We start from the raw sequence: 13,157 nt of genomic DNA, 5'->3' as shown, positions 1-13,157 counted from the left end.
GCGTGGCTGCACCTCCTACCTCCCAGGGAGAACATCACAGCAACCAGAAGACCTACCTGGTCCCATCCATTGGCCAATGGAAGGGCAGCTGCAGGGAGAAAGAATACTCAGCTCCAATTGCCCCTTGTCCTTGGGCTCCAGAATGAAGGGTAGTGGTGCAACTAGGCAAACAGGAAGATACTTTATACCAAATCAGACCATTTGGTTTGTCCATCTCCATATTGACTGTGCTGACTGGTGTCAGGTGTGGAGAGTTCTGCCCTCCCTTCGGTAACTTCACAAATAAGAATTAACAAGCAGTTTACATTTTATAGTCCTTTTTATTCAATCATCTGGTTGCAAGCAAAAATCCACATCTCTCCACAAAGGAGAGCAGTTGGCTACTCTAAATCCTCCCCCTTCCATCTCCCACAACATCCTGGGCGCCAAAAGGAAGTTCCTCTTCCGCTCTGCATTCTTTGTTCTCTAATACGGATGGACCTGCTAGTTCTTGGGGAGGGAGGGCCCCGCAAAACTCTAATGATGTCTCTGCTGGCTGTTCCCTCCCTTCTGTTTCTCTGTCCATTATCTCGTAGCTAGGCAATTCCTGTCTAAGCTGCTCAGGGTTTGTGTCTCCCTCTGCTTCTGAAACCGCTGGATCTTCCCCCTCCTCCTCCTTCTCCTCTTCAAAGAGGAGCTGATTTGGCTAAGAATGCATTTCCCAATCCTCTGATTCAGACCATTCCCTGACAACTGGCAATGACTTTCCAGAGTTTCAGGCAGGGTTGTCTGTCAACTGGAGATCCTGGGGGTTGAATTTGAGACCTTCTGTATGTAAAACCTTTGATACACCATTACAGTCCAACCTTAGATAATTTTAGACCCTGACAACCGGGATTTGCCCTTCAAAATGATGCCGCTGACTTGGAAAGTATTAAAATGAACTCCAAACGATCTTCCGGACAATCTCCAGCGAAGATTGTGTCCTGTGAAACTTCATCGGAATGGCCATTAATTCCGTTGCTTCCTCCCAATTACCATCCAGAGCAATGCCAACTCACAGCACGGAAATTAATGCGACAAAAAATGCTACCTCCTCCCTGGGAAATTGTAGATGTCACGGCAACAAATTGCTGCCGTTCACACAAATAAGCTAGTAAAGCCGCAGAATCTCTGAGATTTATGTTATTTGTGTTTGATATTTTCAGCATGTCTGCATTTTAAATGCATTTTAATGTAAAGGTTAATGCAGTTTTAATCAAGGTCAGATGGCTACTCTAATGGCCTACTCTTTTAAAACCTCTTTAGCTGGCTAGACAGATATTATTAGCACCGAGTGCCATTAGGGCGGAAAAAGCATGAGTTTGAATCCAATGATTCTTATACCTTAAATTAATTTTCAACCCGAAATTACATTCATTACATACATTTTCAAAAGTTTAAGAAAAATGGCATTATCAATATATTTCCCATCATATGCTCCTGTGAACTCGCCACCTATTATCTATTGCTATATTAGCAGGCCAGCTGCTCCTCCACCTATTAAATATTGTTTCCTATCCAGCAGTGTCAACCTCCAGCCCTCAGCAGAATGATGTCTGAGCAGCGAAATTAGGACAATTAAACTGCCCCTTCCTTGGTTATTGATCACTTGTTTAGTGAGAGATGACCATATTAGTCCTCAAACTGTAGCCTAACCCAATTGTGCTATGTTATAATGGCTGTGCTTGTTTTGTGACTGTACTCAATGGCATGAACTCTACCATCGCCTCTTCTGCTGCCCATGGCAGCCATTTTGTGCTGACACCCACAGCCCTTTTATATAGATATGAGTACCGGCATCTCAAATATTTACCACACAAAAAAGCACTGTAGAGTGGTATATTCATTTATGAGTCCAAGGATCTGTGTCCATGTCTTAAGAATCCTATGTTTTCAACCGGAACCAAATATTAACAGATGGGAACTAAAATGAATAGACTCAATTTGACTGAACTAGAATTTATAAGCAAATCTTATGCTTATTAAAGGTGAGCTTAATCAGAGCAACAGGCTTCTTTCCTACTACAGGTGTTAATATACATAGCATAACTAGAAATACAGTATTATCACAACCACAGTTATGAATGGATCGGTCTTTTCCCACCTTGAGTGTGAGTTCTTTGTAGAAATTTCACAAAACCACAAATTTCACGGTATTTTGACCTTTCTGTTTACATTTATATTTTTTTCATTTGCCAGTGCATGTATGTATATATCTTCTAACAAAAGTTAATACTTTGTACATATGAAAAAGTGGGTTCTAGCTCAGAAAATCTTCTGCCACAATAAAAGTTAGATTTAAGGTGCCGTGACTCTTGTTGCATTGATCCGTGGGGGAGAAACAGAGCATAATGAGACAATTTATTCCTACATTTGCCAATAACAATAATAATAATAATAATACCAAGCATTTCTATAGCACTTTTATAATGTTCAATGCACTTCACACACATTATTGAACATTTAAGTGCATGCTTAAAATAAATCCCATGGGGAGCTGCATTAAATTCGAAGATACTTATTTGCATGCTTTTCTTGTGAGAAAGGAGCAAATCATATCTGATTATAAATCTCACAAAATCATGGCACCCTATAAAATTGGCAGCCAGAAAATGACGCCCTCACCACCATTCTGAAAGAGTGAAAGAGACAACATTAAGTGGCAGGTGCCAGAATAACCCTGTGAAATAAATCAACTCTCTAAGGCTTTCTGCATTGGAAACAGTCTGTTTTACTTCTCAGTTTTAGAGAGACGTCTGCTCTGCATGGGAAGTGGGTAGCGCACCTTGACGCTTTAGAAGACAACATAATTTGAGCATAAGAGATTTGGGGTAGGTCAGAGAGAGAGAGCTAGCCTAAAATCTTATTTGTGCTTAGCTGAGAGTAAGTCAGCAGCCATGTTTAGAATTGCAGTGTTAAAAATTGTGGGGGTTTTTCCTACCCCACATTCCTTTCTTAGGTTGACAATTTGTGGAACAGTTAATGAAATTCATTTTTATCTGTGTGCATACTGCTGCCTGCCTCGTGTCCTTGGTGTTTGGCATGATATGAATCTAGCTAAAAGATAAAGGTAAAGGACTCGTGACAGTTAAGTCCAGTCGCAAACAATTCTGGGGTTGTGGCGCTCATCTCTCTTTACTGGCATTTGTCCGCAGACAGCTTCTGGGTCATGTGGCCAGCATGACTAAGCCGCTTCTGGCGAACCAGAGCAGCGCACGGAAACACTGTTTACCTTCCCGCCGGAGCAGTACCTATTTATCTACTTGCACTTTGACGTGCTTCCGAACTGCTAGGTTGGCAGGAGCAGGGACCAAGCAACCGGAGCTCACCCCATTGTGGGGATTCGAACCGCCGACCTTCTGATCGGTAAGCCCAAGAGGCTCAGTGGTTTAGACCACAGTGCCACCAGCGTCCCATTAATCTAGCTAGCAGAGTGCAAACGGAGAAAGAGACTAAGCAAAAATGAATTAAACCAAAGGCAGCCACATATTACATATTTAGGTGCATTTTAGGTGAAACTCTTATCATGGGAACTCTCATCAGAGAGCAGTGGATCGTCAAAGCTTAATGCTGAATGCACAGTAGGTGGCTAAGCCACAGTTGTCCCTGTGATCATGTGTGAAATGGTTCTGGGGACTCTCTAGCAACATAGATCCCATTCAACTAAATGGTCATAAAGCAAGGTATAAATGATGTCACTATTAAAATGGCCAAGTACATAGAAAGTCAGCACACCAGGACAACAGTCATTGTTTCTAACCCACTAGCCTTCTGGGGCTAAGGGTTTTGTGTATTTTTTTAATGTGGGGAAGCATTCAGTATGCTGAAGCAATATATTAATAGAACAATTTATCATGCATTTTTTCCCCTGACCATGTGGATTCACTTTGATGACATGACTGGCTGCTGACAAGCACACGTGTGTTACAGATTAGAGTCCTCTGCAATAATTCCTCTGACCCTAACCGGAATACATCTGCTGCAGCTGCATAGTCTTCCTATGATATTCCAGTTCAATGAGTTGGGATGTCGATGGATGGCGCTTCTGGGGATGTGCGTATCACCAAAAGATATCCAATGTATGGGATGTCTTTTGCTCTCATTGTCACATACTGCATCTTCACCTCCTTGCATAGGAGCCAACTCCTATGACCTGTCACTTGTATAGAGTTTCTATCCTAGGAGAACAGCTTCCCAGTGATTTACTATTGTTCTTTCGGGTCTCTAATATACTCACTAACTTGTGTTCTCTTTGGGTATCTGCTATGGTCATTCAGCCATTTGAGGCTTCCTAAATTGCACGTAGGATGCAGGTGGCTCTGTGGTCTAAACTACTGAGCTTCTTGGGCTTGCTGATCAGGAAGTCAGCAGTTCAAATCCCCGCGATGGGGTGAGCTCCCATTGCTCAGTCCCAGCTCCTACCAACCTAGCAGTTTGAAAGCACCCCAAAAAGTGCAAGTAGATAGGTATCGCTCCAGCGGGAAGGTAAACGGCGTTTCCGTGCGCTGCTCTGGTTCCATTGTGCCAGAAGTGGCTTAGCCATGCTGGCCACATGACCTGGAAAAACTGTCTGTGGACAAACGCTGGCTCCCTCGGCCTGTAAAGCGAGATGAGCACCACAACCCCAGAGTCGCTCACGAATGGACTTAACTGTCAGGGGTCCTTTACCTTTTTTAAAAATTGCACATATTTTAGCTGTTCTGTAATAATAAAATAAAAGTATTTCCATGTGGAATTTGTCTCAGCCCCATCACAACATAAACTTTGTAAGGCCAGCCCAACCACTGAGCAGTGAAAGGGTCATGGATCAGTGATAGAGCACATGCTTTGCCCTTTACCTTTACCTTACCACTTTAGCTAATGGGGCCTCCTGCTGCCACTGCATTATTTCTATTCTCATCCTGAAGCAAAGTTTTTAACCCAAAGTACTATTTCTGGGTTAGCGGAGTCTGTAACCTGAAGCATCTGTAACCCAAGGTACCACTGTACTCTTAGAGTTTCTGACCTAATTTCCTACTTTCTTCTTCATCATTCTGACCTTGGGACCTCTTTTGTGTTTCTTCTGCTGAGATGCAAGACCAAGCACAGCTTAGGGTATCTCTACTTTACGTAGTTAGACAGAACTAGGGTATTTCCTATCAAGCATGTAGTGGCTTTTTCATTTTCCCCTGCTCAAGAGTTTCAGTGTGCTTCTCCAACAGGGATTCAGTTTCAAGTTCAACTTCCGCTGAGTATTTTAACTCCAAAATGCCAACACCCTACCCCTGATTTAAGCATTTGCTTAAATCTCTGCCACTGAAATACAGGAACTTAAAATAACATAGTCCCCTCCCACATTGTGACCTAAACGTTTTTAAGGCATCCTAGAATCTCATGTGTTTGAATGACTAAATAATTCCTCAAAAATCATACCGCCCCTTTGACCTCCGTCGAGTTCACAGGAATGGGTTCTTCATTTCCTTTCATTGTAAACAGCTACGTTAGGTCAATTGGGATTTAAAATCGGATGTTTTTTATGAGTGTTTTTAAAATGTGGTAGGTTTGATGGGTTTTTTTTCCCTGCCTGCAAACAGGCGCCTTGTCAAATTTGGGGTTCTCTTTGCCTCCTCGCGATAGCAGGTTTTTTTTCTTTTTAATTAAAAGGTCACAGCAGCCAATTGGATCGGATTGGTATCGAAACGGCACGTTGCTCTTTTTCGTCATTTGAGCTTTCGATGATAGCAGTCCTTCAGGAAAACGGGTCCTCGCTTGTGGCACAGCTTTCAAGACGATTGTTTCCCCAGAAACCAGGATAGAAACGCATTTGGAACAAGACAAGATTGTCGCCCTTTCCCCAATTAATTCTTCCTGGCAAACGCGCTGGTCAGTCTCTCCGTGCTCAACCTTTAAACTTAATATGATCATGTCTGCTTTTAAAAATCACAGTCTCCGGCATACAGTTCAGTACTCAGAAGTGAACGCAAGCCTCCTTTACAGCGCAGCCTTGTGCGTATCTACTCAGAAGGAAGCCCCGTTGAAGTCACCGAGGCTTACTCCCAGGTAACTGTGTATAGAATCGCAGTCTTAAACAGATGCTTTTTCAGATTCAGACCCAACCATATTTAATTTGGATGTGAGTTACGCTGAAATCTATGGAGCTTATTTCCAAATCCATGGCGTTTACCTGCAAGTAATTACCATTTGGAATCGGGGGATAAAAAAATCAGCTTGAAACTCCGAATGGAAAGGACGTTACGACCAAACGGGATATTTAAACCATTAACGCACAAAGTTATCATTCCACCCAGTCCCTAAGTAAATTTATTTCTTTAAAAGCATTGAAAATAATTGAACTTGTATCCACAGTTGTGTGTTTTTGAGCCGCTTACACGGAAGCCAGGGTTCCCATGAAATCAGAGGAATCTTTTTGCTGGGAAGACAGGAGCACAATGCATAGCTTAAACATGTAAAAAGAAGTATATACAAATTGCTAGATGACATGCGTGTACAGAAATATTATTATTATTATTATTATTATTATTATTATTATTATTATTAATCCCCGCCCGTCTGGCTGGGTTTCCCCAGCTACTCTGGGCGGCTGTCATGTATGTATTCAAGCATATTTGTGTTCTCATACTTACACCGGTGTAAAACCTGCAAGCCAATGCATGTATATTCAGTAAACAATGCATTGAATATAAATTTCCCCGACACTCCCAGTCCCTTATTCAGTAGGGTGTTGTTTTTTTTTGTCAGATAGGCCGTTGCTTAATATTAGTATCTGCCTATCAGGATTTCATTGTGTTTTTAAAACAAGACTTTCAAGGAGTGAAGTAGACTATCCTACTCAATGGTGTCATTTCTTCCTACTTTACATACAGATTGTAAGAAGCACGTAGCAGTGGGTGGTTTTTTCCCCCTTTCACCCTTTTGAAAACTGCTTCCTCCCCCACCTCCATTCCTCCCCCCCCCCAGTAGATGTATGGCAAAAAAATGTATTATATCTCAAAACCACTCGTTCGAAGGGTTCTGGAAAAGACAGCTCTCATCGCCCCCCCCCCCATAAAGACTTTGATGCCTTCAAACAGCCGTTGAAGACGAATGAGAGAACAGTAGTTAAAACCCACATTATATAGTTCTGTCTAGCACCAAATTACGTGTGCTGACCCATATATTTTAAGATTGCAAACGGACTCCAGTCGTTTAAAATACTGCAACGTCGATAGGACTAATTAATTGGAAATAAGAAAACGAAAGAATACAATTAAACGAGCAGAGAATCATTTTCTAATTTAATAGAGGGACATTTATAAAGATCACAAGCTAAAAGGCATGGAATGATTCTATCGACATGGTGTTAAATCAGAAAGATCTAACTTGGCGCGGGAGGGAGGAAAGGAGATGGAAGGGCGCTTTGGCTACTCATCTTGGGTGGCGTTGAGACCCAATCCCAGGATGCTGCCTCCCCCATTAGCGCTCTCTCCCGCTTTTATTATTTTGACACGTGTAATCAATGCTTTCCCACCCGCCCTTTCACGCCCAACCTTTCTAAAGGGACGTTTTCACAGGCAAACACCTCGTCGGTGGAATCTTGCATGTCTCCAAGCGCAGGAGCCGGAGCTGCAACAATGCGCCGGGCCTTGTCAATTGCAAAGTGGCGAGGGTGAAAGCGCAGGAGCCCCTCCTCCAGAGGTTTCCACGGGGCCCCGCTTCGCCGCGCGTTGCTCTTTTATTAGAGCCCCATTTCCTACCCATAATTTATTGCAATAAAACAGACACCCGGGGTCCTCTTAAATTGTCTTTTCATAATGAATAAATTTAAGAGGGCTAATTAATATCTAAACTAACCCAATTTGTCAAGTTGATTTGTATTTTAGTTAATTGTGAAAGTAATTACCACACGGGCAAATTAACAGCTTTCTGGAAATGACCGAGGCTGGGTTTTTATTTCCTTCCTGGGTGAAGAAAATTCATTTTCACCCCCCAGCTCCTGATGTGATGAATAAAAGTCATAAATCTGGATGATTGGTGCAGGCAAAGTCTAAATGGCTTCATATTTCATTTTAGGTTTAATAGAAATATTCATGCTCCGTTTTAATGAAATTAAATCGAGGGGGGGATGGGAATAGCCATGGGGAATGAGCTTAAAGGGACATCTACATGGTTTTGCCCACGTTTTCGGAAGAGTGTTTAAGCTGTTGACAGTTTCGTTGCTAAAATTCCAAAAAGTGTTTTCCGAAATGTCGTGCAAGCGGCGGTTTCTCTGAAATTCTGCGCACAGAATGTGAGATATCAGAAGCCCTTCCTGGGAAACAAAAGAGGATTCATTCCAAGGGGTGTCCATAGATGGGAACTCAAAATATCCCGGGCAAGGGCCCCCAGGAGCACAAAATTGCGCACAAGTTGCACACGCTAATTTACATGCATGTGTGCAGATTCAGAAATAATGACCGGGATTTTTAAATTCTCTAAGGCAAGCAGAATAATTTCCATTGCATAACATAACCCCTCTAACATCTTATCCGTCAGCTCAAAGCCACGTAGGGCTTTTTCCCCCAGTGCAGTTGCAAGAGGCGCGCTCGCGCTCGCTAGAAAAACAGAGGTGGTCGATGCGAAACCATTTGGACCGTTTCCTTGGCAGCGGCATCCCAGGCTTTCCTCAGACAAGGGGTGTCTCTCCCAAGCCCTACCTGGAACCTGCAAAGCCGAAGTGGCTCCCACGGAACTACGGTCATGGGAACAGCCACCCCCAGATCAATAAAATCAATAAAAATATTTAACTGAGGTTCTGCCCCCTAACATGGAGCCTGCCCCCCCCCAACATAAATCCTGGCTTCGCCCATGGTTATGGCCCCTCCCCACTTAGGCCTTGCGATGTCCCCCTCTCCAAAAAGTATTTCCACACAGAAAACTCGCGAGCAAGATGGAAGTGGGTCTTTATTTAAAGAGGGTGGCAATAAAATGCAAGCAAACCAAGACGATCAGAATCAAGCAAAATCCCGTTTCCCATTCGCAACACCCTTGGAACCGAAAGCAGGGTAAGGAGAAAAGTTGTGCCAACTTGAAATCCTCCTCCTGGGCTCGACGGCTTTGCGTTGAAGCAACGCGCAACCGATTGAGGTCCTAAAGCAGAGCTTGGGCGGCCATCTGAGATGGATGCTTTAGTTGAGATTTCTGCATTGCAAGGAGAGGGTGGGCTAGATGGTCGTAAGGTCCCTTCCAACTCTGCAATTCCGTGATTTATTTGCTGCTCAGAAGAACAGGCAGGCTTGGCCCAACAACTCACCCGACCCCACCGCCGCGCACTGGGCGCAAAATCTGGCGGTGTCGGGAGGGAGCCTTCCTACGGACATTCCTGTTGAGAAGTTACATGGAAGCCCGTATCCACCCTGCAAACGTCCTTAGGGCCGCAGGGGGCTTCCAATCCCGACCTCCCGGTGTAATTTGCATTGCTGGGGGGTTCTTGCAACAGATGAAAGCGACGCGCTGAAAGGAAGTGAGACCACGCTAGTCAGCAAAATGGGTTACTATAGGAAAGGCGATTGTGGTCCTCTGGTTTCCAATTTATTCCAGCAAGAACAGCAGAGTATTGTGGTACCTTAAAGATTAGCAAGGAACTGGACCCTCGTGCACGAAAGCTTTTGCCCCAATAAATGTGTTGGCCTGAATGGTGCCACAAGACTCTTGTGTTGCTTCGCTGCAGAAAGTTAAGGCAGCTTCTGCTCAGAAAGCTCTTGAGAACAGCCTAAGTGACGGAGCACCCGCGAAAGGTCCTCGGTTCAGACCCCGCATCTCCAGCGAGAACTTGGGCTGAGATTCCGCCTGGAATTCTGGACACTGCAGGTTCAGCAGACGTTAAAGGCATTGCTGCAGAAGCCAGCTGAACACATGGCAACCATATGCTGTACAAACAGTTGGGGGTTAAAAGCTGTTTAAACTCACTGGTCTAAACATCTATGAGAGCATTTCTATGTTGGTGGAATGGGGATCTATGCCTGTCAGTTTCAAGGAAGAGAACCAAGCAAGCACCTTCGTATTTATCTGAGTACCTGCCAGTAAACAGCGTAACGCAAAGCCACGCTTCACTTTCACTGATTAAAAATTAGGTGTCAAAAGCAAGATGTTGAGCACTTGCAAGATGCAATATTCGCACACCGTTGTTGCCATCTGCCAATGTGAATTTGGCTGCTGTTCCTCCATTAGAGAGCTTACGGACGCTGCTCTGGGTCACACAGCTTTGCTTTCTATGCTCAATTCTCTTCTACGTATTTTGCCAAGCCATGACTTTTTCAGATACTCATCTTCTTTTAAATAGGAACACTATTTCTATTACTATTATTTTGAAATATACAAGAAGAATGACAATGATCTTAAGCCTCTCTATTTGAAGAAAATAGGTTATGTAATATTTAGCTATTTCCCTCTTTTTTACACCTTAATCCTGTCTATGTTTACTTGGAAGAAAGTGGTGCTGTGTTCAGTTGCTTCCTGGAAAGTGAACATAGGCTTGAAGATTTAGACCGTTCAGTACAAATTATATGTATCCCTCGTCCACAAAAACCCTGAAAGTCCACAGTATAAACAGCAGATTTCTGCAGGAGAATTTGAACATATCGGCACGTGTGAACACCTCTTAATCTGCATTGCTTTACACTGGGGATGTTGCAGAAGGCAGAAAGCGGGAGAGGGCAATAATGTAATCAAAGGATGGTCTCTCTCCAACTAAGTGGCGCAATATTCAGTCACTTGTAAACCTGGCCACAAGCACTGCAGGCAGGGACAGTGTCACTGACAATGCCATGTTCTTTCACTGCACCTGTTTCACACAGAGAAATGGGACGACTGAAGCTCTCCCCAGCCTCCCACTTTACCTCCGTGCGGTTGAGCTGTCGGGCATAGAGAAATGTTAAATGTGAATGCCCTTTTCCTCTTGCATACATCTCAGCAGTACTGTACTGTATCTTGAACAGCAGTCTGTCCTAACTGGAGCGAGGGGAGGATTTGGGTTTCAACAAAAGGGTAACCAATGGGAAGAGGCAACACACTAATCAGACTTTCAGTGGCTGAGGCGAGAACTTGGACTGGCCTTGGCTACTAAGCACCCTAACTTGACTGAGTGGGAAGAGACTTTTGCTTCTCTGCTTCAGGCAGCAAAATGTCTTAGACTGACACCGATGGCTAGATATTTCTTGCATTTCAAGGCCACCTGGTACCAATGTTTATAGCCTCCCACTATGCATGTAAGTACAGTATGGGTGCTCTGCCAACTGATGATAATACAGTTACAGATAGGTAGCCGTGTTGGTCTGCCATGGTCAAAACAAAATAAAAATAAAAAATAAAAAAATTCCTTCCAGTAGCACCTTAAAGACCAACTGAGTTAGTTCTAGGTATGAGCTTTCGTGTGCATGCACACTTCTTCAGATACACTGAAACAGAAGTCACCGGACCTTTCTATATAGTGAGAAGGTGGGGAGGGGTATTACTCAGAAGGGTGGTGGGAATGGGTGATTGGCAGATAGCTGCGATGAGCCTGTTGACGACTCTTAACGACTGCAATAGGTCTAACAGGAAAAAGCAAGGGGTGAGAAGGTGAAAAATGGCTTTGTCATGTATAATGAGATAAGAATCCAATGTCTTTGTTCAAACCAGGTCTCTCCATAGTTTTAAGTTTGGTGATAAGTTGCAATTCAGCAGCTTCTCTTTCCAGTCTATTTCTGAAATTCCTTTGTAATAGAACAGCTACTTTGAGATCTTGTATAGAATGTCCTGGGAGATTGAAGTGTTCTCCTACTGGTTTTTCTGTCTTGTGGTTCCTGATGTCGGATTTATGTCCGTTTATTCTTTGGCGTAAGGTCTGGCCTGTTTGTCCAATATAGAGAGCTATTGGACAAACAGGCCAGACCTTACGCCAAAGAATAAACGGACATAAATCCGACATCAGGAACCACAAGACAGAAAAACCAGTAGGAGAACACTTCAATCTCCCAGGACATTCTATACAAGATCTCAAAGTAGCTGTTCTATTACAAAGGAATTTCAGAAATAGACTGGAAAGAGAAGCTGCTGAATTGCAACTTATCACCAAACTTAAAACTATGGAGAGACCTGGTTTGAACAAAGACATTGGATTCTTATCTCATTATACATGACAAAGCCATTTTTCACCTTCTCACCCCTTGCTTTTTCCTGTTAGACCTATTGCAGTCGTTAAGAGTCGTCAACAGGCTCATCGCAGCTATCTGCCAATCACCCATTCCCACCACCCTTCTGAGTAATACCCCTCCCCACCTTCTCACTATATAGAAAGGTCCGGTGACTTCTGTTTCAGTGTATCTGAAGAAGTGTGCATGCACACGAAAGCTCATACCTAGAACTAACTCAGTTGGTCTTTAAGGTGCTACTGGAAGGAATTTTTTTATTTTTTATTTTTATTTTGATGATAATACAGTAACTGCAAAACTAAGTCGCATTGTGTTCAGTGGGGTTGATCCCAGGTCAGGATTGCAGTCTAAAGCTTTACTGTAGATAACTCATCATTGGTTTTTTCCTGCAGGGACTAACAGGCTATCCCTCACCCACTTTCTGTTTGATTTATTTGCAGTGGCTGCTAGTGTGACATGGTGTTGATTAGTTCATAGCATTTAGATTCTTGTTTTAAATTTATTTGATGTAAACAGGCCTCTCCTAGCACTGAAGGAGTCTAGGAATGTTTTGAGTGTACACCTGAAGTACTCCTAAATTCAACTGAAAACAAAAGGAATTGCTTCAAGGAAACGTTTCAGCTTGCGACACATGGTTCCCACCTTTCTTCTCCATCCCTCAATAGAACATACCTTATCTTCTTTAATTGCTGCATCAGAACAAATAATCAAAGGGGTCTTATTTCCTTTGGAGTTCCAGTGATGGGCAAATTGTCACCAGCTGGATTGCTGCCTATTTGCTTTTGTTTACCCTGCTTTTTGGTGCACACTCAAGGACCTGTGTGTGTGTGTGTGTGTGTGTGTGTGTGTGAACTATTACGGTGCTGGACCAGGAGCAAACGGGCAGCTACAGCTAATGTGATAAAAGTGTGCTTGGGAGAAAAGGGGAAAGCAGATTGCGATGAGACTTATTAAGTCATACAATCCGCTCCTTTGCAGCTTCATCTGAAT

This window comes from Podarcis erhardii (assembly GCF_964252035.2).
Source record: "Podarcis erhardii genome assembly, chromosome: 12".
Classification (NCBI taxonomy): Eukaryota; Metazoa; Chordata; class Lepidosauria; order Squamata; family Lacertidae; genus Podarcis; species Podarcis erhardii.
The sequence above is the reverse complement of the archived record's forward strand: the minus strand, read 5'-3'. Positions refer to the sequence as shown.